At 48.7% G+C, this 24,124-nt stretch overlaps 1 protein-coding gene and 1 long non-coding RNA gene across 5 annotated transcripts in view; both read left to right on the top strand.

Moving 5' to 3' along the window:
* Positions 1-8,927: 8,927 nt before the first annotated feature.
* Positions 8,928-24,124, top strand: part of AHNAK (AHNAK nucleoprotein) — a 54,902-nt gene continuing 39,705 nt past the window's right edge. For 3 of the 4 annotated variants that reach the window (XM_081892955.1, XM_081892953.1, XM_081892951.1), the window contains exon 1: positions 8,929-9,086. The gene's annotated coding sequence lies outside the window, so the exon portion shown is untranslated. Of the gene's footprint in view, positions 9,087-24,124 lie in introns of all 4 variants that reach the window. The other variant, XM_081892954.1, reaches the window with a different exon arrangement.
* Positions 19,457-24,124, top strand: part of LOC309359471 — a 155,847-nt gene continuing 151,179 nt past the window's right edge. The window contains exon 1 of the long non-coding RNA XR_014163850.1: positions 19,457-19,556. This is a non-coding gene — a long non-coding RNA (uncharacterized lncRNA). The remainder of the gene's footprint in view (positions 19,557-24,124) is intronic.

Genomic DNA, 24,124 nt, shown 5'->3' with positions numbered 1-24,124 from the left:
AGCCTACCCACCCTGTCCCTCCTTGTCTTAGACCCTGGAGAGCTACTGCCAGTCAGAGCTGACAATGCAGCACTGGAGGAACAAAATAGTCCGACTTGGTATGGGACCGTTTCCTATGTTCCATGGGGAAAATATTATAGCTCAGCTGGTAGGTATGAGCACCTGCCTATCATACAGAAAGTCCCAGAATTTACTGTTATTTTGTTTAACCAGATTTATATACCGCTTGATTGTAAGAAAACCACTAATAAAGCATTAATATTCTCAGTTTAAAAATAGTTAAGAGCAGGAGTTTGGGCAAGAGGGACTAAAGGCCCAGCCTTTAAAATCAGTTTCCTGATCATGGTTCCTCTGCCCTTGCATGGAGTTCCCCTCAGTTGTGTGTGCAATACAGGCTGCAACTGGGCCATCTGGCTTAGCTCCAAGATTGTGGGTGGGGGACACCCATTTCAAAAAAGCAACTTGATGGCTGATGCTCTTTCTTCCTTCATGCCTCCATGGAACTCTGGTTTTAAAGATTCCTCTCCTTTCTTTTACTCTGATCTTAAATTATTTCTTCACGCATCGAGCCTTCTCAGCCACCTCACAGACTTCAAGGGGCTGTGCCGGTGATGCTTGCTAATTAAGCCTACCTGCGAGCCAGGTAATAATTAGAAGAACAAGTTCCACTTTCTGGCGCCTCTCTTCTGGGATCCTGAAGTGTTTTGCAAACAGTAATTAATTGTGCTTCACAGTCACGTGCTGGCAGGACTATTTGCAAGGAAGCCTGGGCAAAGAGGCATTTATCTTACTGATTGCATTTTTATCTGGCCCTTTTTCTCCAAGGAGCTCAGTGTGGGACATACATGGTTCTCCCCCCTCTTAATCTAACCCTCACAACAACCCTGTGAAGTAGTTTAGGCTGGGAGGCAGCAGCTGGCTTCTAAGGTCACCTAGTGAGCCTCACGATGGCTGTATGGGGATTTGAACCCTGGTCTCTCCCAGGTCCTAGTAGTCTGACACTCTAACCCAGGCTTCCTTAACCTCGGCCCTCCAGATGTTTTTGGCCTACAACTCCCATGATCCCTAGCTAGCAGGACCAGAGGTCAGGGATGATGGGAATTGTAGTCTCAAAACATCTGGAGGGCCGAGGTTGAGGAAGCCTGCTCTAACCACTGTACCATACTGGTAAAACCAGAGGGGGGCATGTGGGGTCAGGGGAGTTGGCTGCTTGCATCCCCATGGAGTGGAGCTGTAGAGAGCAAAACCCACCCCCAAATTGGGAACTTTGGTTATACTGCAACTCCTCTGCAGCTACAAGATTCGATAGAAGGGGGAAAGCAAGGGTCATTTGTTCTGAATTATCATCCGCTCCATAGTATAGTCGTGGCACTTGCTGGGGGGGATCATAGCCAGGAGGGCTGCTGCTTCCATTCCCAACTCTCGTGGCTTTTGGATCCATCGATCCTAAGGATAGATGCTGTTTCCACCAGTACAAGGGTGCCAACTTGAATAAAATACTGTGGGGCGAGGCGGGGGGGCGGGAGCAGGTAAGCCCTGCCCTGCATAATCAATCACAAGACATGGTGCACACACACCATTTGAATGGCAATGCCCATAAACTTTGGGCAGGCCATTCTCCTCAAATATTTTATGGGGAGGCCATTTTGGCCCCTAGGAGTTGGCTGCAATGCATCAGTAGCTAACCAGATGTTTCTAGGAAGCTCACAAACGAGGCACAAAGGCCCTGGCACTCCTTCGATATTTGTCCCTCCGGCATCTCCTATTCAGAGGTAAATATACTCCCTTTGCACATACGGCTGTCCAATCCTAGTAAATATTTCTAAATTTGCATATATTAGCACATGTAGACATTACGCATGTCTGGATTATTTTTTGACTTTGTGTATGTGTGTGATGTATATCTCACCTGTTGCTGAGGTACGCAAGGCCACACCCTACACAGAAGCTGCTTTTAGCTATCGTGGTGACTAATAGGCCTCTCCCCTCCTCCACGAATTTGTCTGAGGCCCCACCCGCAGTATACATATCACAATTCTCAGCACCTTTAACAATCTATGGTTCCTAGCAGTCTCGGGGGTAAGCCACGGTTGTTTAAAATGTACGATGCTATGTTAAATGCATAGGGCAGATGGAGTCCGGTTCTTTTTTAGTCAGAGGCCATAAGCAGCACATCTTGTGGCAGGGAGTTCCACAAGTTAATTAAACACTTGGGGCAGTCCTTTTGGCCTCCAGCTACCTCCACTGCTCCTTGCAAATCAGTTTCTCCGAATTCTCAGCACTGCATGTGGCTTCAGTTTGCCTCTTTGTAACTTATGAGAAGGAATCCCTTCCGCAAACATAATGATTAACATTATCTCCTCGACAGCTATTTTCTTCCTCCTCAGGCCATAGTCTGCCTGCCTTAGCTATGTGTGAGGTGATGTCTGCCCAGCATTCCCACTCAGCATAAGCCTGGACTTTAATCCGCCTTTCTGTTATGACTACAGAGCAAGGTCCCGGCTGTAATTAGAGACTCTGTCAGTGATGCTTCCCAGGCAACTTGGGAAGAGAAAAGTGATTACTGGGTGCATGGAGGGCAAGAGACAGAGAGATGTTTCTTCTCCCCCCATAATTCTAGGACCTCCCCTCACCCCCCACCCATTGATAAAATATGTCAGGTGGGCAGCACACGGGTGGTGGGCAGGGTTGGAAACAGCTGTGGATGAGAGCCAAGCCAGAAGTAGATGGGGCTAGAGTAAGGTTACCAGAGTTTTTTTCAATGAATCCAGGGACACTTTTCAACTTCAATGGATATTGTCAGGGGTCTGGTTTGAAATCTGGGGACTGTCCCCAGAAAACGGGGACGTCTGGTAACCTTAGGCTAGAGGCAACAGTTTTCTCTTTCCCTCTCCCCCCCACACACTCCTTTTTTCTCTTCCTCTCTCTATCTCTGCCACTCCTTCTCTCTCTTGTCTATTCCTGCTACCCCTTTTTCTCTCTCTCTGCTACCTCTTCTTTCCCACTCTTCAAACAGCTCAGTTGGTTAGAGCGTGGTGCTGATAAAAACGAAGTCGCAGGTTTGATCCCCATAAGCTGCATATTCCTGCATTACAAGGGGGTCAGACTAGATGATCCTCAGGGTCCTTTTCAACTCTGATCTATACGGTACTTCTATTATTCTCTCTCCCTGTTTTCCCCAAGCTACCCAAATGAAATTAGGCTGAGGGCAGCAGTTTGCCCACCCTGTCCTAGGGGTGTAAGTGTCTGTGTTGTCCAGTAAATCCTTTGTTGGAGTCAAAATATGTTTTAACTTGCTGTGCAAAATAAACTTGTGGGACTCATTGCCACAAGGTGCAATCATGTGTGTTTTTAAAGTGTCGGGCGGATTTGCAGATAGACTTTTCAATTACTCTCCATCAGTCATGAAAGTTGAACTGGGTGGAAGGTTGCAGTGCATAAGAAGCAGCTCTTCTGAACAAGGGTGGGTGGATGATGTGCCCCTGATTGACAGCTGTGAGAAGTCCAGTGTTCAATTGGAGAGGTTTTCATGGTGTCTATAACATATAAACAAGCTGCACTCTATATGGTGTATTTATAGCCTGTAAACAGAGCAGGTGTCGGGGGGAAGGAGGGCTTGTTGCTCTGGGCCACGGAAGGTGGTGAGTTTCCGTCATACACGGGCAACCAACAGGAAGTTTGTGGCCCAGCCACCACCCCCATCTCCCTCAAGATCTACACTTCTGACTATTTAGTTTTGCTCCTAATCTCCTTTCTACAGCAGTGGCAGTGCCTTCTCTCATCCAGGTGAGTAGTGGACCCTTTCCATAGGAGCTGAGGCAGCTGTGGAGGGTCACTTCAACTCTTCAATAAGTTCTTTTCATTCTAACTTCCTGGCTTCATTCTGTCCCCCCCCCCAAAAAAAAATGTTTAAACTAGTAGTCATCACACATATTCCGGCAGTGAGTCCCACCAGTTAATTTGGGCAATATACGGTGGTACCTTGGGTTACAGGTGCTTCAGGCTACAGACGCTTCAGGTTACAGACTCCAATAACCCAGAAATAGTACCTCAGGTTAAGAACTTTGCTTCAGGATGAGAACAAAAATCGCGCGGTGGCAGCAGGAGGCCCCATTAGCTAAAGTGGTGCTTCAGGTTAAGAACAGTTTCAGGTTAAGAACAGACCTCCAGAATGAATTACCGTATTTTTCGCTCTATAACACGCACCCGACCATAACACGCATGTAGTTTTTAGAGGAGGAAAACAAGAAAAAAAATATTCTAAACGAAACAGTGGATGTATGATTTTTGTGGTTCATGCTGTGGCCACAGACATGTGATATGACAGTGAGTTTGGAGTAGCCCAATGCAAAAATCCTGAGGATCCATGTGGATCCATGCTTTGTAACCATGTTTTTGCACCACTGCGGCCCCAGGCAACAGTGGGTGTGCGATTTTTTTGGTGCAAGATGTAGCCATGGACATGCTATGTGATCTGATGGTGAATTTGGGGTGACCCAGTGCAAAAATCCTGAGGATCCATGTGGATCCGTGCTTTGTAACCACGTTTTAAGTGGGGAGGGAAGGAAAAGCACTCAAAGGACAAGTGTGTGTGAGAAGGAGTGTGTGGAGAAGGATGCTGCTAATAATGCAAAAGAGGAGTATAAGAGGAGAAGGCTCCTCTCCTCTCCCACTTTGCTCCTTTAAAGAAGCAGGCTCTCTGTCCCTCTCTCCTCCCCACTCAGCGGCTCTTCTCCCACTTTGCTGTTTCAAAGCGAGCCACGGAGGAGGCAAGGAAGGGGAACCATGGATCCTCTGCTCACGACTGCAGCAGATCCCCCCGCCACCCGTAGGTATGTCCCTCCATAACACGCACAGACATTTCCCCTTACTTTCTAGGAGGAAAAAAGTGAGTGTTATGGTGCAAAAAATACGGTAAGTTCTTAATCCGAGGTACCACTGTATGAGGAATGTTTACATCAGGGGTCAGCAAACTTTTTCAGCAGGGGGCCGGTCCACTGTTCCTCAGACCTTGTGGGGGGCTGGACTATATTTTGAAGGGGGGAAATGAACGAATTCCTATGTCCCACAAATAACCCAGAGATGCATTTTAAATAAAAACACACATTCTACTCATGTAAAAACACGCTAATTCCCGGACCGTCTGCAGGCAGGATTTAGAAGGCAATTGGGCCGTATCCGGCCCCCGGGCCTTAGTTTGCCTACCCAAGCGGGACAACTGCTCCAAAATGTTGAAGTGCTGAGTGCTCCTTTTTCCTGGCTCGAGCCAGTCAGTCAGTCAGCCAGTCAGTCAGGATGGCCCTTTCTTTCAGCACCCTCCATTCCATATCACACACAGAGAGACTGTCTTCTCATTGGGCTGGTCTGGGGCATTTTTTTAAGGGTTGTGTGTGTGTGTGTGTGTGTGTGTTCCTGCAAATGTTGTGGTGTATTAGTCAGCCCTGTTTTGACCTTCTTTCCACTGTTGTTTAATATGTTTCAGTCTGTCTGAATGTCTCGTTTGTATTTTACCTAGGTATTTGCCTAAATCGGAAATATAAAATGTTGTTATAGTAGTTTTGCTTGCTTACCTAATGGTAGAATTCCAAAGTTGTTGCTTACTGGACCTGTGAGCTTCCAGTTATACTTGCTTGCCACAATGGCTATGCTCTTTGCATACCAGATGCTGGGAAACATCGCAGGTAGGGAGAGTGCTGTTGCTTGTGCTCTCCTCCCAAGAAGCATCTGGTTAGTCACTTAGGAGCAGGGGGCTCCTAGACTGTGGTCCCTGGACCACCAGCGGTCTGTGAGCTTAATTCAGGAGGTCTGCGGCATGTCTGCAGATTTGTGGTTGAAGATGGGAGTTGGCACATCCTTCGCATGAAATATAACGATTTTCAATCGCTTCTCTCTTACTTATTACATTGTATTTTACTGCATTACCATTTGAATTCCTTGCTATAAAATATAGAAGAAATAGAAGAAGCAGCAAAAACACACAGCGTCCAGCACAGTACATGTAGTTGCTACAAAAGGCAGATCAAATGTAGTTGCTACAAAAGGCAGATCAACATGTAGTTGCTACAAAAGGCAGATCAACGGCTAAGGGAGCTGGGCATGTTTAGCCTGGAGAAGAGGAGGTTAAGGAGTGATATGATAGCCATGTTCAATATATAAAAGGATGTCACATAGAGGAGGGAGAAAGGTTGTTTTCTGCTGCTCCAGAGAACCGGACACGGAGCAATGGATCCAAACTACAAGAAAGAAGATTCCACCTAAACATTAGGAAGAACTTCCTGACAGTAAGAGCTGTTCGACAGTGGAATTTGCTGCCAAGGAGTGTGGTGGAGTCTCCTTCTTTGGAGGTCTTTAAGCAGAGGCTTGACAACCATATGTCAGGAGTGCTCTGATGGTGTTTCCTGCTTGGCAGGGGGTTGGACTCGATGGCCCTTGTGGTCTCTTCCAACTCTATGATTCTATGATTCAAATAATCAAGTGGTATGGATTGGGTCCAAGTTATCTGAAAGACCGTATTCCCTGGTACAAACATGCCCTGGTTTTGAGATCTGGGGGGGCTGCTCTTGGTCTCGCCACCCTTGCAGACAAACTTGGTAGGGCTGTGTGTGGGAAGGGCCTTCTCGGGGGCTGCTCCCAGACTTCCCTAGAGAATTTGGACTGGCTCCCTGCTTGTTGTCCTTCCACCGGCAGGTGAAAACTTTCTGGTTCCAACAGGCTTTTCGGAACTGACTACTTTCAATAGGGCTGGTGCTCTGCTGTTTTTATTGTAATTATCTTTGTGTTTTTAATTGAATGATAGACATAGTTTTAACTCTATCAATGTTTAATTTTTAATGATTTCACTCCTGTTTTAAGCCGTTATTATTTTTATCTGCAAGCTGCATTGAGTCGCTGTCAGGGGAAAAGGCAGTGTGTTAATTAATAATAAGCACCCACAGTAATATTCAAGAAGTATATGGAGGGATGTCTGGGAACTGCTGTCCTAGGGAACAGGATGTTGAACTAGATGGGTCATTGGCCTTATCCAGCAGGCTCTTGTGTTCTTATGGGGTGCTGAGGGTTTGCAATGGGCCCTCCTGCTGGGTTTGGGGCTTGGAGCGCAAAGCTGCTCACCAGGTCTGGTGCCAGCCTGGTCTGGAATGTACCTAAACTCACTGCTGTTGAAGTGCTAAGCTAGATGTCTCCAGTGAAGCTTGCACTGCTTTACTTATATTCCCACTGAGAATACTCTGATGCTAAGGGATCCTAGGATTTGCCCCCCAACCCAGTGTGAAAAGCATTGCTTATGACCCCATTCTTTTGAAAGGCTCATCTGGATGGAGGGAAAGGTGGGGAGTTGGCTCCTTACAGTATATATATATATATATATATATAATACAGTATCATATATATAAAATATATTATTATAAAATATATAGGGACGCAGGTGGCACTGTGGTCGAAACCACTGAGCCTAGGGCTTGCCGATTGGAAGGTCGGTGGTTTGAATCCTGGTGACGGTGTGAGCTCCCGTTGCTCAGTCCCAGCTCCTGCCAACCTAGCAGTTCGAAAGCACCCCAAAAAGTGTAAGTAGATAAACAGGTACCGCTCTGACGGGAAGGTAAACAGCGTTTCCATGTGCTGCTCTGGTTTTGCCAGAAGCGGCTTAGTCACGCTGGCCACATGACCCGGAAAAACTGTCTGCGGACAAACATCGGCTCTCTTGGCCAGTAAAGCGAGATGAGCGCCGCAACCCCAGAGTTGTTCACGACTGGACTTAACAGTCAGGGGTCCTTTACCTATATATTATAATAATAAATATTATATATAATAGTAATATACACACACACACTTTACAGAATTTAGGAAGAGGCAACCTGAATATGGCGAGGTGGTCAGAGACAAATTTATGGAATAGATGGAGAAGAGCCATCAACGCTGGCTGCTAGTTGTCATATTGCTAAATGGAGCTTCCAGATTCAGAAGCAGTCTACCTTTGAACACCAGTTGCTGAGGGACATGAAGGGGAGATCTACTGCTTTGAGAGGTATCTGACTAACCTCTCTGGGAGGATGTGGGATGTTTGTCCTCCTGATCCAGTAGGGCTCCCTTTTATAGAGGGGTTGGGGGTTGTTGACTTTGCCACTCCCCTCATCCCTGACCATTTGGCATGCTGGTTGCTGGAAGTCCATCAAGACCTGGAGGCTGCCCCCACAGGTTGCCCCCACCTTCCGTCCTGGCACTGTCCTTTCGGAGAAGAATCGGATATTGCATCGTTGCAAAAGGTTGAGGAAAAGGGCAACCAAAATTATCTAGGGGTGGAGTGCTCCCCCATGAAGAAAGGTTGCAACGCTGGGGACTTTTTAGTAAAGAGGCGACATGATAGAAGTTTTCAAAATCTTGTATGGCAGGGAGAAAGCAGATAGAGGGGGAAAAAATCTCCCTCTCTCCTAACACCAAAATTTGTGCACATCCCATGAAAGCTGAATGCTGGAAGAATCAGGACGGAGGGGCAGGGGAAGTAATTCACGCAGCACGTAGTTAAACTATGGAACTCACTGCCACAGGAGGGCCACCAACTTGGACTGCTTTAAAAGAAGACTGGACAAATTCACGAAGGAGAGGGCTATCAATGGCTGCTAGCTGGGAACAACTGGGGCTCTTGCACTCGGATCCTGCTTGGTTTCCCCCAGGCAGATCTGGTTGGCAGGATGCTGGACTAGGTGGGCCATTGGTCTGATCCAGTAAGCTCCTCTTCTGAGAGTGAGTGGGGTGGAGGGCAGAGCTTGCTCCGCTGCCTCTCTCTCTCTCTCTCTCTCCTCTGAGCCTGGCTTGGTCCCTCCCTCCCCAGCTCCGGGAAGGGGAGCGAGCAAGCGGAGAGAGAGAGTCACACCCATCCCGGGCTGAGAGTTACAAGAGCCCAGCCCTAGACTGGGTGCTGCCCACTCGGTGCGCTCCTGCGGCAGGGATACCACGCGAGAGAGCCTGCTCGCCGGGGCTCAGCTACCGCCTCCAGGAATCCAGGACAGGATCGGGGTCTGGGCAGAAGCAGCCACCGGGACAAAGCCGGGCATGGCCGTGCCGGGCAGCTGAAGGCCACGGACCCGCAGGTACCACCCGGGCGGGCGGGCAGGCAGTGTGGAGGGGGGGGAGGTGGTCAGCTTGGGCCGGGAAAGGGGGGGAGGTCTGGTAGTCCCATCGCACGGCCACAGCCTCACCAGGGCTGACGGGACTCTATTTAATTTCGCCCCCCCCCCGCAATCCTCCTGCATACTTGAAAATAAACTTGGGCACATTTTTGCAGAGCACAAGTTAGTCTCCCTCAAGCGCCCCCTCCTCCTCAAAAAGTTCGTATGTTTTAAAAGCTGTGCCTTGTCGAAAAGGGTTCCCCTCTCTGTTTGCTTAGCCCTCCCCCCGTCCAGCCTTGGCACCTCTGGGCAACGCCCTTGGCACACGAGGCGGGAGGGTGGCGGAGCTTCCGCAGCCCTTTTTTTTGCAGAGAAGTTGATGGAAAAGTTGTTTGAAAGTTTTGGTGCGCGTGGAAACCGGATCGGTTTCGGCTGCGGAGAGGTGTCAAAGCGAGGGGGAGATTCCGGGATCTGTGCCGATTCGTATTTATTGGAAACCGAAGTTATGGAAATGCCTCTGGAGATGAGCCACCCACTCACTCCCTCTCACTTCGAGAAAGTCCAGGGCTTTCCGCTGGGTGTGACCCCGCCCTATCGTACTTTGAGGGGAGGGGTGCCCATTGAGAAGTGGGGGTAGCAAGACCTGGTGTAGGAGCGGGGCTGGATCCACAACTAGGAGGCTATCCGCGTGTGGATAGGCGGTGTGTGTGTGAAAACCATCGGCTTGTTTACACGACGTTAGTTGGGCTAGTTGGCTGGGGGGGGGGGCTTGAGGGGCGATGCGAGGGGGTGGTGCTTTTGGAAGTAGGGTTTTGTCCGGAGGCGAGTCTGATGGAGGGGAGCTCGGATGTCCCCCCCTGGGTTGCTGCACGAGATGCTGGTGCGCATGCCCGTTAAGGCGTTGGCTTACTCCGGAGTGACTTCTTTTTGTGGCATCCAGTTTGCAGATCGGAAGGCGTGCAACCCTCAGGAGATCGGGCGGTTGCAATCAACGGGTGTGTGTGTGTGTGTGTGTGTTAGAGATCCCCTCCCAACCTCTTCGGACTTTTTGAATTTTGAGGGAATGACGCCTTTTTGCGTTCTTTCGGATTACGGGGGAGTAAGTTCTGCACAGTCTTTTGCAAAGCTCATCTCTGCCCCCCCCGTCCCAAGGGTGTGTTTGTTTTTAGGGGCTGGATGGGCTTCGAAATTCCATTTCCCTCCCGAGAGTATTTTTTCTCTTGGCTTAATTCGGAGTGGCTCCCTTTCGCATTGCTTGTCGAGAAAAGTCTGGCGATCTGTAGATTGGGGAATGTGCTGCACTTACGAATCCGCGTGCAAAAAAAGGGGGGACGCTTTGCGTCTTGCGCTGGATGTCACTTCGGATCCAGTCTGCAGCAGGCGCGGCGACTCTTCCTGGGCTCAAACTTTTGCGCGTCGTTTCGCCGGAGGGGAGCGGCCGTCCGTCCCCGCGGCCGCCTCGCCTGGCTCAGTCTGGGGCTGGCCCTCTAGTAGGTGGGGAAGCTCCTCCCTGCCGCTCCCCCCCCACTTGGCCCCCCTCCAGCTGCCTCTGGAATGCGGTGGTTGGAAAGACTGACTAATGCGAAGCAGGCTTTTTAGCTGGCAGAGGGAGGGAGGGGCTGAGCCCCGCTCCAAAACTTGGGATTGGGGGGGGGGGCGGGTGAGTCCAGGAAGGGATCTCTCTCAAGCAGGAGAGAGGGGCAAAAGAGCCAACACGTTGCATGCAAAGTAGGGGGGGTCTCGTCTGTGGAGGCACCTTGAAGGAGGGGTAGTGAAGTTCCACAGAAACTGGCTGTGTGCATACTTTTCTGTGGGGTGAGGCTGGGGGAATCTGGGAGCTCTATGAGTCTGAGGGAAAGCACTTTGCACGTGGCTTCTCAGCAGGAGCTGTGTAGGTGTGGAGCAGGGTGAGATTTGGGGAGGTTTTCAATAACTTTTCTGTCAGTGTATGGGGCATTCTGGGGAGCCAGGGGCCTTTGCACAGCTATTGGTAAGCTATTCCATGATGCTTTGAAGAAGTGTCTACAAATCCATGGGACAGACTTGAAGACGTGTTTCTTCTGGGGGGTAGAGTTACGAAAGTTTCTCTTCCCTCTGCAGCCAACTCTCCTCTTTAGGAACACAGCTATTTTAATGGGACCATGTGGGGTGTCTGATCTAGGGGGCTGCAAATAATTCTGTGGGAGTTTATATAGCTGAGGCGAGTGCTTGTTCCATAACACTGGTGAGTTTAATTTTTAGGGGCCCACTGGGGAGATTTATAGAAATGTGCATTTCTGAGGCTGTGCCCCCTGGGCTATGCGGTTGAGCAGCTCTGTGCCCCACCCTATGGGAATCCACAGTGGCAATAAGTCCCCCCACCTTTGTTCTGTGCACCCCACACCCTTGTCCTAGCAGACATTGTTCCCCTAGCAGATTGTAGGGGCCAGTACAGAGCTCCACCTTGCTATAGAGTCCACTCTTGTCGGGTTGTTCCTCCACCTCTTCTCATCCAGGATTGTTGTTTTCCTCCTGGCTGGGTCTCCAGAGCCACAGATGGGTCCACAATGACACCCAGCTTTGCTCTCAGTTCTGCTCTGTATCTCTGGGCAAGGCCGAGATTTGGTTAGGTGAAAAGGGTGTTGGCCTCTGCCCTGGCAGGTAGGGCAGGCCGGAGCATACTGGTTCTGTCGCTTCTTCCTCCACCACCACCGCGGTTGCTGGATCATGGGTTTCCTTTGGGCGTGGCACCTCTGCAGCAAGCAAACTCTGGCCCGGTGCAGCACTAACCCCCCAGACACTTTCTGGAGCAGTTCCTGGCCCCATGGCAGCTCGCTCGGAGCTCCCACGACAACCACAAAAGTTTATTTGAATTTAGTTGACACTGAACATTAACTCCCACCCCACTCCCTTTTTTTGTCCTGCGTGGCAGGCGTCCCAAAAGTTTTCCTAGCACAAAAGTTGCTGGGTTTCCCCCTTAAGTCTCCACTGGAATGGACGGCTCTGAAAAGGGGCTTTGATGGGTCGGGAGTGGAGACACTTTCTCCACCCACCCCACTTTTCAAAGTGTTTTCGAGGAGAGGCCAAACGTCCCAAGTGAACCAAGTTTGGGGGGGGAGGAAAAGTGACCCATACACAAAGCAAGGCCAAGGGCTGTTTTGGCCAGGCTAGCAGGCCGGACAAAGTTTTGTGTGTGTTGTCTCTTTTGAAATGGCAAGATTCATGGTTGGCGCCACAGGCACAGTCGGTCAGCTAGGGCTTTGGCCTGAGGACTTTGGGGGCTGTGGAGGGGGCGGCTCGCTTGGTTGGTAAGGGAGGGAGAGAACTTCAAGTTCAAAAACTCCCAACTCCTGACATGACGCTTTGTTGGGGTGGGCAGCCAGTGGGGGCCGTCCAGATATTGCTGGCATCTAACTCCCATCACTCCTGAACATTGGTCATCCTCGTTGGGAGCCCAGCTGCATCAGGAGTGCCCCATGTTCCCCACTCTTGCCCTATTCTGAGGCCTAGTAGTCCTCAAGTAGCCAACCCTGTGCCTTTATTACTAGACTGCAGGTGAGGGCTCAGCTGACTGAATGCTCCCTGATCACTGGGTTTTATTTGTTGGCATGGGCGCATATTCAGTCACATAAATTGCAACCTGTAGCTGTATAGCCTGACAGAAGTTTACCACCTCAGTGAGAAGCAGGACCTTGAAGCGCCCATTGAAAGACAGCAGATTTAAGAGATGACTAGGACAGGACAAGAAGGCTTAAAAAGCAACCTGAAGACAGCCCCGGCTGAGTCCCCCGCAAACGTTTCCTTTCCCCCTCACTGGCATTTTCTTCCCCTCAGCTCTTGAAAGGGACTCTGTGTTTTCCAGCTTCCCTGCCTTGTCCACCTTGCACCTTCCTGGCTGGTAAGGCCTGTGTTGCATTCCTTCTTCCAGTTTGTTCATGAGGTGGTTCCTGGCCTGGTCTTCAAGGCACAGTGTGTTAATTTGCCTTTCACCATGTTTCCCTTTGCTACAAGGGTTTGTTGAGGGCACAATTAAGCAATGGGAGAGGGGGGGGGGACCCCTTTGAAGGTTAACATTAATTGAAGGGAAAAGGTATTTTCCACTGGAGTCTTTAAAAAATAAATAAATGGGGTGCTTGCAATTATTTCAAGTTGCTAGTGTGTGTTTTGGGACGTGGTCTTCCCAATACCAAATTTAGCTGTTTGGGGACAAATCGACAACCAGAGGGAGGGTGGTTTTTGACCACCTGAAGAGAAGCTTTGCATTTTGAGGGTTGCATTCCTGCCAGCTGCTAGGTAATACACTTTGGGTTACAGACTCCGCTAACCCGGAAGTAGTACCTCGTGTTGAGAACTTTACCTCAGGATGAGAACAGAAATCGCGCAGCGGCATCAGCAGGAGACCCCATTAGCTAAAGTGGTACCTCAGGTTAAGAACGGTTTCAGGTTAAGAACAGACCTCCAGAACGAATTAAGTTCGTAACCAGAGGTACCACTGTACTATATAACTTGGCTTTGGTCAACTCTTTTAGCTAGTGCACCACCCAAAATTAATCTCTGGCTTTCCTAATGTAAAGGCCATTATGTTGCTCTCTTTTTCTACTTCTGCCTAACCAGGAACTTGGGCATTTCGTATATGGTGTGAGGCAGATCTGGGTAATAGCCTGGCTTTGCGTTTTTTGAAACAAAGAGACTCCTAGGTGTGTAACCTGATCCCTCCAAGCACCTAGCAGAAGGCTAAATCAGTCTGCAATCTCCATCTTCAGACTGAGTTCAAATGCAGATCTCAAAGTTTAAACCTCAACTGGACAATTCAAAAGTTTGCACACTGTTTTGTAACAGTTTGGCTGATTTTAATAGAGATGTGTTGCCCAGCTGTGGATTTTGGAGTGGGGTGCCTTCTCAGTTCTGGGAGAGAGTTGTAGGTGACTTTAAAAAACAAAGAAACACAACCAAAAACCTCTTTTTGTGTGTGTGGGGGGGGGAGAGAATTGAGTTCCTTTGGACATCCCTGCTCTGCAAGGGCGGCGGCAGCGTTTCTGCTCACGAGGTTGGCGCACGTGAGACGTGGAGTTAATTCATATGTTCCTAAAGGAAACGTAGCTCAGAATGTGCTGCAAAGGCCTGGTCCTTCCAGGATTCCTGTCCAAGATTTTTTGCGGATGCTGCTTTGGAGAAAATCTGTTTCCTTGCCAGTTTGGTATTGTCTTTGAAAAGGGTGGAATAATCCTGAACGAGAAGGACAAATGGAAAGCAAAAGGCGCCTGGGATTTCAGCTTCAGAAATGGAGGAGAACATTGCCTTGGTGGGGCTAAGATATGGGGCGTGGAAGAGAGAAAGAGAGAGAGGAAAAGTGGGAGGTTGTACATCGCTCTTGGGAAATCCAGAAAGCACAGGCTGGTCCCTGTTAGTAATTTCAGAAGCATGGTGGAGGCTTTAGCCGAGGCGGTGAGTAACCCATTAAAAATCATCTGAATTCAATCCATTTTCATAATTGCTTTGCATAACTTCGACTCTTGCATCATTCTGGTTTTGCTGGTACTAGGTGAGCGGGCAAGGGCACTGGCGTTTCAGAAAAAGTTTCAGTTAGCAGTCCCTCCGGCTTCTGGAGATTTCATCAGCTCGCACACTTTCAAGCATACATTTCACAACTATAAGGACTAGAAACATGATTTTTTTAAAAAGAAAAAAAAAAGCCAGGACTGTCAGGTGGTTGAATGCTGTTCTTAACAGTCCCCATTCTGTCCTCCATCCGCTGTGCCCCTGTCGTCCTCCAACATCTCAGCATTCGCACAAAGTCCTGCCTTTGAAAACGGCTCTGTACAATTTAGCCTCCCATACACCCATCCCTTCGTCCTCTTAATTAAAGTCAGTAACCTGTTTTTTGCAGTTCTGGGACACTTCACATGTTTGTTGAGGGTGTGTAAGAGACCTGTGACCCTCATGTCCTTGCTCCTCTTTTGGTACATGAGAACGAAGGTGAAAAGGGGAGGGGAGGAAGCTTCCCTTGCCTAGTTAGAAAATCCAACAGCTGCAAGACCAATTTGGCTTTTCGTTGACAGTGTGATAATTGACAAAGGGACGGACAAACTTAAGCCTAGTTCTTACTGAGGCGGTCCGCTTGTGTCTGGAGTGGCTTCTTCCAATTGCAAGTTGCAGCTGTATGGGGACAGGGGGTTGAGTCCTATGGTTCAAGGTGATCTCTCCCCCCCCCCAAAGTCTGGAGCGATACTGCCCAGACACATGTCATCCACCTTAATGGGAATTAAACTTTGAACTGTCCATGAGGGCTGTTGTGGCTTTGCTCCACACTTTGGAGAGCAGCAAAATTAAGCTAGAGTGTGTTAGGCCAGAATTCCATGAAATATTAGAGGACGAAAACCCCAAAAGTATTGGGTGCGGAATTAAGTTCCCAAAGAATCTTAGCTTTCCTTTTAAAAAAAAGAAAAGAAACTCACCAAATTCCTAGCTTAATGGTTGTGCGTATCTGTGCTTGAAGATATCTGAGCTATGCCCACTGAAATATCAGAGGCGTTTTGGGGAAGTGATTTTGTGTGGTTAGGACATCCACATTACATGCATCCATATGTATTCATGGAAAAGGAAAGAGCATTCAAAATTATGCATGTTGCACAATCCTGCTTCTCTCAGTACAGAGTGCAGAGCGCAGACGGCCCTGGGCATAACTGGCTGGCAGAGCAAGAGCCTCCACCATGTTCTTTGAAGACTTGTGAGGTTCCAAGCTTCCTGACTGATAGCTGCCAACTCTCCTTTGTTCTATCTCCAAGCGCATCAGCGTCCCATAGAATGATCTCCTCCCGCCACCCCTGGCTCTTGTGCTTTTTTATGCTATCAGTTAAAACTTCCCCTTTCCTGGTTATTGGTACCCATATCTTTTCTATTACTGCTCTAATAGCTTGTGGGGCAGGGGGCAGAAATGGAAATTTAGAACAGGGAACTGGTGTAGGTGTAGGAATAAAACCGCCTCTCCCCATTGCTGCTCTGCTCCAGTAACTTTTGGAGTCCCTGTCTCAGCCAGCTACTTTTAGATAAATATGATACATGCACATGCTAGTCTTCCAAGCTTCATCCGTTTAGGCCTTGAGTAGGCTCTTTTAAAATGTGAACCCTGTGGACAAGTCTCTGGTGTGTTGTGTGTGAGCATCATATACAGAAGAACTTGACACACTGGACTCGCGCATTCAGCATCCTTCAGTTTCATTAAAACACTAGCAACCAACTTTGAAGCCCTCATGGTTACAAAGGGGGAAAGTGCAGGGAGAGTTTTCAGAGGGTCAAGTGCTGGACCCAATTCCATGGCTTTCTGTGAGAACACAAATAAATTCTGTCAAATATATGTGGTTTTAAATTCCAGCAGATCGTAATTTTGGATTTATTCAGTATGGCGCCTAAGCAGCCTTGTGTTCGGAAGCGGATCATGCTCTTTATGCATTCTGGATTGGACCAGGGTGCTATTGGGACAAAAAAAAAGCAAGAGAAGCCAAAAGTGTGCCATTGTTTCCCACAGCTGTGAGTCATGCAGAGATGCAACGGGAAGCCTTGGCTGGGGTTGGGTAATTCGGCTAAATCTCTGGGTTGGAAGTGATTGTGTGAGATGTAATTATCTGGTTGCACCTGATGTGGAAATGTGTCTGCCGCTGGCAGGAGCCGATTGGATGGAGTTAAAAGTCCTGATCAGGCAGAGAAGCAGTGGGCAACCTCCTTTGTGGCTGGGTGGGTGTCATTATTTATGTGAGCATGCTCACAGCCCTCTCCTGGCATACGGTGTGGGGGTTACTGATTCTGTCAGGGCTTCTTTAGCCGTGATTCCTGCATTGCAGGGGGTTAGACATGATGACCCCTGGGAGTCCCTTCCAACTCTGCTATTCTATGATTCTGCTGCTCTGTGCAACTTCACCCCTTCTTGCCTTCTGGAGTGGGAGAATGTCTTCTCATCTGCCTGAGGATGGGCAGCCTTTGGGGCTGTTTCCCTGGCGTCTCTATCATCGTTCTGTTCTTCTTTCCCTCCTCTGCACCCCATTTCTCCTGGGCTCCTTTGGAAGGAAGGGCGAGGTTTAAATCTAACATAAATAAATAAAAATTCATGGGCAGGGGATATCGTTTAAACAGGAAGGCAGACAGTAAAGATCCTCTTCCGTGAATGTAGGTGATTGAGGGGCAGTTAGATTTTGGCAGGGGAAAGGCAAACACCACCCTCCTCCTCCTCTTGAGATAAAAGATCTGCGCCTCTTTGCCCTAACCGGTGACTCTGGAATGAGAGGCAGGGACCAGCCCATGCACTGTGGGAGCCTTGTGGGTGTGTTGCTCAGTCCTCCAAAGGCATCTTTCTCTTTGACATGTGGCAGGCTGGGTCGGTGGAACCTGCTGGAGTTTGATTGAACTTGGGAGGATAAAGGCAGATAGCTGCTTGATTCCTGCTGCAAGTGCATATTGTTGAGAGCTGGACTGAAGACTCTGACTTCAGCAGAAGATAATGGCACTGTTCTCAACCTACATGGCCCTGAACAGAAGGATACTGGCAATCTGTAAGAAGAGCCTTGCTAGATGTGGCCAAAGGGCCATATATCCCAGCGACCTGTTTCAGGCAGTGGGAAGCTCTCAAAAGCGGGGGGGGGGGGATCCAGAGGCACTCACCCACCTACTCCGCTTTGAGCCATTGTTGACTCCCAGCAACTGGCATTCAGTAGTTTGCTGGAGCTTACAATAAAATAATGCAAAGTCACAAATTGCAAAAGAACAAATTGTTTTTGAAAGCAAAATCACAATAAAACAAGGCACCGAAGTGATCTATAATAAGATAAATTGGAGGAACGAAAACGTTTTTGTGTGGACCTTTCGGGGAAGGGACTTCTCCCTCCAAGATGGAGTGCCACAATCTAAAAGCCCCCATCTCTCTTTACCCATCTCTCCTGATCGTAGCAACTAGGTTGGTTTAGGCAGGAACAGTTAAGCACTGCAAAGTAGTGCTTCCTCTTATCTGTCCTGAATCTTAAGCCCGTCAGTTTTGTTGGATGACCTGAAGTTTAGTTTTGCATGTGGGAAACACCCCCCCCTCACACAATACTTTCTCTGCATTGTGCAAAAAGAAGAAAACTATGGAACTCGCTTCCACAGGAGGCAGTGATGACCACCAGTCTAGATGGCTTTAAAAGAGGATTAGACAAATTCACGGAGGAGGAAAGAGTTATTCATGGCTACTAGCCAAGAGGGCTCTTGTGCTTAGGTCCTGCTTGGAGTTTCTCCCCCAGGCATCTGGTTGGCCACTGTGAAAACAGGAGGCTGGTCTAGATGGGCCATGGGCCTGATCCTGCGGGGATCTTCTTAGGTTCATAAAGAGATATCCCTGCCTTACAATTAAATTTCAACACAAGACAAAATGAGTTATTTGCTGCTTCCTTTGCCCAGGTGAGCTTAGAATCGGCTTAGGGAGGGCCTGGAATAGGACACAAGGAATCTGGAGGCCAGTCTGACCCAATTTCACAAAGACTGGAGCACACAGCACTGTGTTTGCTTCATGTGAAGGTGATGCAAGGAGGAGACACAACCACAAGAATTCTAGGATTGGAGTGTCACAGGGTTGGGGCAGAGGCAGAATGCCAGATCCCAGCCTGCTGCAGCCCCCGGGGGCAACAGGAGTGGCAAAAGCTGCTCACTTCTCTTGCTCTGGCCTCCCCCCCTCTTGTTTTTTAAATATCATTATCAGCCTGATCTGCCTTGCTTCTTTGGGGCTTGCCCCAACACAGTAGGTGTGAAGAGCTGGGTGGCGAGGAAGGTGCCAGTGGTTGGGCTTGTTCCCCCAGTACCTGAAAACAAGACAAAGGGGAAACAGCAAAAGGGCCTGTTCATGCCCTGGAGATGGCTCAGCAGCTTCAATAGGGGACAAGCCAGGGCAAGTCGGTGGAACCAAGGAGCCTGGGATGTGTCTGGCCAGGTTATTGTACAGTCAGCTATCGCAGAGGAGCATGTGCGCACGGAAGGGCTGGGTATGTGTTCTTGGTCTCCACGATACCAATGGGATGTGTGGGTGTGTGAATTGATTGTGGGGCGTGTATCTGTGTACTCTAGGCCTGCCAAGGTGGAACCCATGAGTGCAGCAGAGGATTCCAGGGGACACCTCTTTAAGGCGCACACTCAAATCTCAAACAAGTTGTTGGCCAGGGTCTTAATACCTTGCTGTTCTTGCCCCCCCCCCCGGTCATTCCACTTTGCTGCTTCCCACACAATCCACATGTAGGCAGGGTTTTGTTTCTCATTTCTTAAAGCCTGGCTAAAAAGGTCTTGCAGGGCTGTTTTCCCCCCACATTGCATCCAAAACCTACTGAACCTGTTTGACTGCAGCGATTGAAGGAGGTGTGCCTGCACCAGAAGAAGTGAAAGCCTTTCTCAGACCCCTTTCAGTTTCCCTGAAAAATAATCCCCTGCCCACATAAGTCTTACAGTTGTAAGGTAGTTTAGGTTTTTAGGACTTGTTGTTGTTTAGTCATTCAGTTGTGTCCGACTCTTCGTGACCCCATGGACCAGGGCACGCCAGGCACTCCTATCTTCCACTGCCTCCTGCAGTTTGGTCAAACCCATGCTGGTAGCTTCGAGAACACTATCCAACCATCTCGTCCTCTGTCGTCCCCTTCTCCTTGTGCCCTCCATCTTTCCCAACATCAGGGTCTTTTCCAGGGAGTCTTCTCTTCTCATGAGGTGGCCAAAGTATTGGAGCCTCAGCTTCAGGATCTGTCCTTCCAGTGAGCACTCAGGGCTGATTTCCTTAAGAATGGAGAGGTTTGATCTTCTTGCAGTCCATGGGACTCTCAAGAGTCTCCTCCAGCACCATAATTCAAAAGCATCAATTCTTCGGCGATCACTAGCCGTTTGCTAGTGACATGCATTTTATATTTGGGAAGCTGCTACACCCAAATGCAAAAATGGCAACACAAGCAACAGCCCCAAGAGGATGGCAGGAAACATGGGCTTCTGAACACACTGTGCCTCCACCTCCCCGCTTTGAACAACATTTCTGCTTTCCTTTCCCGTCCATGCCCGTGTCCCAGCTTTGTGCAACTAGGACGGTCACTGAGCCTTTCCTTTGTGCTACAAATGCTTTCTCTCTCCCATGCATGCACACCCACTCCCTTTTGTCTCCTTTCTGGGTGCCCCCAAGCCAATGTATCTGGCAAGTTCTTTGCCTTCCTAATTGAATTCTCAATGCCGCTCATATGACTTTATGGTTTGGTGTTGCTCTGGATCACCAGTGGAACAAAGGCAGGATTTTCTTCCTCTTCTACACAATCCAACCCTTTCAATCCCTGCGTTGATTGGAGCAGAAGGGGCATGAAATTGAAAGGGGAAGAGAACAGGATCCTGCTTGTCCTAGGGAAGGTGGCCCCCCAGGACAAGAGATTGTCCTTGCTTCAGAAGCAGCTCCCCCCCCCCCGGGCATTCTTGGAGCACTCCTAATACATCAGTGCAGATGCATGGAAAGCTTAAGTCTATGTGAGCTTTGTTTGCAGTGCTGGAGAACAGAGAAACTCTGATCTTGTGCAGTTTTCTGGAATCTAGAGAATCTAATCAGAACAGACCTTGCATGAGACCAAAGATCCATCTAGTCTTGATGGTGTGTGTCCGTCCCTTCCTTCCTTCCTTCCTTCCTTCCTTCCTTCCTTCCTTCCTTCCTTCCTTCCTTCCAGAATGACTGACCCCAGCAAAACTATCCACTGAGCTTCATAGGTGAGTGAAATCTGAAAATAGATGAGGGATGGGGAGTCCATGGTCCTTCACATGGTGTTGGGATTCTCAGTTTACCAACATGGCCTGTGGTCAGGGACAACGGGAGTTCTAGATTAGCAACAACTTGAGAGCCAGAGGTTCTCCATCCCTGCTGAGGTAGAAGCAGATGATGTACCTAAGCAACTCAATATATGTCCATTGACTGAATTGTGCCTAATTTCACTGGCAGAACTGGCCAGGTGTGCAAGTTCTCTCCCTCTCACCACTGTGTACAAAACTCTACCTGTGGAGTTCAGACTTTACATCAGCCTAACAAAGACCAACGTCCTGGGTCAGGTTGTCACCAACACTCCACACATCAAGCGTTGATGACCACATGTTTTGGGTGGTAGATGGTTTTGCCTCCCTGGGCTCCATCGTAACCAGCAATCTCTCCATTGATGCTGAGCTGGATAAGCACATTGACAAGGCAGCTAGCTATGGCAATGGCTTTCCTCTCTGAAAGGGTATGGAAGAATGTGATGCTAATGACCAACACAAAGATGAAAAACCAGCTCTGCATTACAAAGATGTCTGCAATTGCAACATGAAGGCTGGCGACGATAACTCGGCTTGTGTGGGAATCCCTTGCAGACAAACCAGAGTTCCTGGATTCAGTTACAGATAGGTAGCCGTGTTGGTCTGCCATAGTCAAAACAAAATAAAAAAAATCCTTCCAGTAGCACCTTAAAGACCAACTAAGTTAGTTCTTGGTATGAGCTTTTGTATGCATGCACACTTCTTCAGATACACTCACTTCTTCAGATACACTGAGTGTATCTGAAGAAGTGTGCATGCACACGAAAGCTCATACCAAGAACTAACTTAGTTGGTCTTTAAGGTGCTACTGGAAGGATTTTTAAAATTTTGTTTTCACAGTTCCTGGAGACAGTCATTCGGGTCATACATCCACAGCAGTGACCAGAGGAGGAATGACTGCTGGGAGGGCCACATGGTCCACCTGCATGAGCAGAACTGGATGCTTTCATCTGCCACAGCTGCAAAACATGTCTCTACAGTGACAGCAGGTGCTGTAACTCTCCAGTGGTTGACTTCACCCCCGAAGGCACACTCCTCCATTGTCTCCCGAGACAGACAGATGCCAGTCAGCCTCTGATTACAGTGTTTGACCTTTTGGTCCTAGGTCAGAAGAGTCTGTCCTTGCTGACTGATTCTCCCCCCCCCCCCACTCATCTGTTTTATGTCAAATAGCCATCACAACATATACATAAAACTCGTAAAACAGGCGTTATGCAACTTATTAAATCTCAGCCGCGAATAATAGTGAGACAAGAACATTGCAGACTATGCAGGGCATAGTCACACCCTCCTAATGTTTGACATGTGAAAATTGGGACATGCCTATGTAAGCCTCCTGTTCTCAGTCCCGTGACCAGCACCTGACTCTTTCCCATCCTCCGTTTGTTACTCAGGGCTGATGTGCCTTCTCTGCCTCTTCTGTTCTTCTTGTAGTAGTTTAAAAGCAAAAGGGGCTTTATTGTCATGTTCCAGTATACACTGGAAATACATGATTGCCCTATAATATTGCTAATGGCAGCTGGTTTCATTAGGCAGTTCGCTAGTGAATCATGCATGCTTTCACCAGTGAGAGCTAAGGGTTAGGAAATGGTCTCTTGACAGCTAGGAATCTCCCTGTGCTTTGGAATATGACACCGATCAGAGCTTGGAGATGGCCACATCCCTCCTGCTAAGGGTTTGTGTGGGTGTGTATCTGGAGTTAGCAGCTGGGAAGACTGGTTGGAGGGAAAGACAGGACGTAAATCAGTGAAAGCCAAGCAATGTGTTAGCAGCAGTTCAAAAGGAGCAGGGATGGGGAGAAGACTGTAGCCTTCCAGAAGTTGTTGGGCTACAACTCCCATCATCCCTGACCACTGGCCATGCTGGCTTCTGGAACCAATGGGATTTGGAGTCCAACAACATATGGAGGGTCACAGGTTTCTCACCACTGTGCTGGAGGCAAGGTATATGCACCCACCCATCCTTCCCTCCCTCAGGGGTGGAATATGTGTGGAGCCAGGGGGATGGGGGGGCTGATGTTTCTCAGAGGCATCCTCAAGAGGTGAACTAGAGACAAGTGCGACGTATCAGAAAATAAAGAGCTGTCCCTGATACACAGGGATCATTAGGCTGTAGGCATATCAGTCCCAGCCACCAACCTGCTGCCCCAGATATGCAGCTAGAAGCCAAGGGTTTCTCTTCGCTCCTAGTAGGTTTCGGATCAGGAGGTCAGTTTACAATGGGCCAGCATGACCACCAAAGGATGTAGCCCATTTGAGGGTTTCCTTTGGGGGACACTAAGAGCCAAGGCAGGAATTTCTGCTTAATACACCTCAAGTTAAGTGGCATGTGGATTTTAAGCTGCACTCGCTTAGTCCTATTCCTAACCCCAAAGTGCTTCTGAAAAGGGATGTTGATTACTTTTGGGGGCAGCATTTAACAACCAGACAGGATGGAGGGCAGGGTGTGTGTGTGGTGGCTTCCTGCAGACTCTGCTTTATATCTGCAACCCAGAGAAGGGTACCTCTCTCTCCCCTCCAGCAATAGTAACATTTGGTCTGTGTTGCTGCCACTTACAATTAGTCCAACACAAAACAGCAGTGGTTGACATACCATACAGACCGGCACTCACTGCACCCAGAAGGTCAGGTCAGATTGTGCCTTGGAGAAAATGCTTTGAAAGGAACACTGTGTGTGTTGGGGATGCAAGATCTTGTTTACATGCAGATGAAAGGAGGATAGTCACCCTAACTATTGAGAAACCACACCCAAGCATTGTCTGATTTGGGAGCAGGTGGGAGGGAAACGGGCAAAACGTAATGACTGTGAAGATACCATGCCTGCCTTTCATCCACAGACATAAGGGACTAGATGCTTGTTTGTGTTTCAGCTAAGGATTCTCTGCGCATTCTCTTCAACCTCATGATTTTGCAAATCTGTACAGATAAGTGCGGCGGCAGTTCCGAGTTCAGAATTTAGTTCCTGCTGCAAATCTGGCTCGGTGGTTTGTCCTAGACGTTGTTATAGGAATGTTAAGGTGTTGCTCTCAGCCTCCGTTATGCAATATTGATATTGATACTGATCTCCTTCGCAGGATTGGTGCAAAGGTTGCAACAAGGAGAAATGTGTGTGAACCTCTTTGAACACTTGGCTTTATAAATATGTTAACATTAGGCTGGGAGATTCCTGCAGTGACTGGAGCTGGGATTGTTGTTAAGTTTCTAGCATGAGAGTGACCCTGGAGTAGA

Source organism: Podarcis melisellensis (genome assembly GCF_964234715.1).
Source record: "Podarcis melisellensis genome assembly, chromosome: 16".
Taxonomy (NCBI): Eukaryota; Metazoa; Chordata; class Lepidosauria; order Squamata; family Lacertidae; genus Podarcis; species Podarcis melisellensis.
This window is presented reverse-complemented; position numbering and strand designations above follow the sequence as displayed.